The sequence below is a fragment of the Protomyctophum parallelum genome (genome assembly GCF_964188405.1).
Source record: "Protomyctophum parallelum genome assembly, chromosome: 1".
Classification (NCBI taxonomy): Eukaryota; Metazoa; Chordata; class Actinopteri; order Myctophiformes; family Myctophidae; genus Protomyctophum; species Protomyctophum parallelum.
Window position 1 is genome coordinate 64,092,585 of NC_139697.1, and position 2,382 is coordinate 64,094,966.

Sequence of the window (2,382 nt, forward strand, 5' to 3'; positions counted from 1 at the left end):
GGATGAGAAAATGAAAAGGGAAACTGTTAGAAACCTGTGTGAAAAAATGTACAGACAAGAGTTGAGGGACGCAATGGTCCAGTTGATTAAGGGTAAATCCCCAGGTCCTGATGGCCTGCCTAATGAGTTGTATCTCTCCTGCACAAACAATTTAGTTGACCTGCTAACCTCAGTTTACAATGATGGAATCAAGGAGGGCAAAATGCATAGGAGACATATTACATTAATGAACGTAGATTATAAAATACTGGCAAAAATAATAGTTAAAAAAGAGGAAAAAAGAAGAAAGAGAGAGAGAAAAAAAAGAGGAAGTGTGTCACTTCATTGACTTGGGTCAATAGGCAGCACCTGTAGACATGATATTATACAGGGTTTACAGTCTATGACCTACAGCAGGGGTCTTCAACAGGGGCTCTGGGACCCCAAAGTTACTACAGGGAGGCCAGCAAATCTTTGTTCCCAAAATAGCAGATAAACTAGCACAAAGCCTCACGCTGAGCTTGTACACAGGCTTTTTTCGGCAAAGAGGTGAGGTTTGGTGTAGAGGAAGTAGGCTACAGAGTGAAAGGTCAAGTTTACTGAAAATACACATGAACACAAATCCAACACAGATGATAGTGCTGTCAAACAAAATGTTGAATCGGTAATATGTTTTATATATATATATATATATATATATATATATATATATATATATATATAAAAATAATGGAAATACTGAATAGGACATATGTATTTTTGTTTATTATTATTATTTTACAAAATTATAAGTAAATTGTTGCCACTGGTAGTCAAAGGCCTTTGGGCCCATTGGCCTGAAATGTAATCCGTCCACGTAATTAAACCAAGTGAATATAGACAGGAAAATGTAAGCCATCGTTCACATGTTAATGATAATCTAAACATTTTTGTAAAAACATCTTGTTTAAAATAAATCTGCCTAATGATGATGTCACTGGAAGACTGTTTCTAAACTGCCCACAGCCCTCCTATAGACTGAGTAGAAAATAATCGTGCCATTTTATCATGATTATTAGTGAGGAGTGAGGACCTATTAAGATAGGTTGAAAAGTGGTGAAGTGGTCATTAAGGAGTTGTTATTTTTTTAGTTTTAGAGGGCAAGTATAATATTTTAATGCATAGCCTATTTGTCTTATTAGCCATGGGATCCTTTTAAAGGACCACTTCACCACTTTTCAACCTATCTTCATATAATAGGTCCTCACTAATAATCATGATAAAATGGCACGACTTCTTTCTACTCAGTCTGTGTCTCATAGGAGGGCTGTGGGCAGTTTAGTCTTCCAGTGACATCATCATTAGGCAGATTATTTTTTAAACAATATTGTTTTACAAAAATGTTTAGATTTTCATTATCGTGAGAACGATATGGCTTCCATTTTCGCATTGCAACTTTTCAGGACTAGAAAGCCTGCAGTTTTTATTAGCTTGTATTCCCCATCGATGATGTCACTGGAAGACGGTTTCTGAACTGCCCACAGCCCTCCTATGAGACGCAGACAGAGTAGAAAAAAATTGCGCCATTTTATCATGATTATTAGTGAGGACCTACTATATGAAGATAGGTTGAAAAGTGGTGAAGTGGTCCTTTAAGATTCTGCGTTTGAGCACGCCGTATAAGTGTGCACACCAGGCACCTGTTGTGTAATTATGTAAATAAGTGATTTAGAGATAACATGAGTGCAGAATTCAGTTTAATCAATGAAAAGCCAAAGGTGATGTTGCCTTTGCGTAAAAGCGGAATATCATTTTAATGTATCTTCAAAAATGTTTACCTTAGTAAGAGTTTACCGTAAACTCGCTCCAAGGAGCAGTCATCTCATCAGAAGTTAATATTTAAAGTATGACAGGAAAAGGCTTGGGAAAAGTGTAACGACTCTACTCACTCCCAGCTGTAGACTAGAGTAAAGTTGCGCCACGCACAGGTACGCGATGGGGGAGGGAGATGGGATGCAATGAAACGAGTATGATAAGACAGAATAATCAATTGTATTTTGTTTCTTTGTTTGTTTTTTAGGGGGCGGATGATAGGAGTTGAGAGGGAGTAGGCCTGGGCCAGTAGGCCTACTTAAGTTTGGGGGAGAGAGTCAGACAGACAAGAGGGCGAGAGGTGGAGATTGGAGAATAGGCAGAGTATAACCTCGCATCACGCAGGCTGCTACAGACTGTGAAAGAGAGAGACAAAGTACATTGGTCACGCCACGTCCTAGTAAAAACACGGTTGGAGTTTGGAGACGGTCAGACACCCCATCACACCACTTCATTGACACAACGGGCAACGGCGAAGCAAATTTTCGGATCCAAACGCGCAACGCGGTCGGTCATCATCACCGTAACGCATTCATTCAATTTCAAACCCAT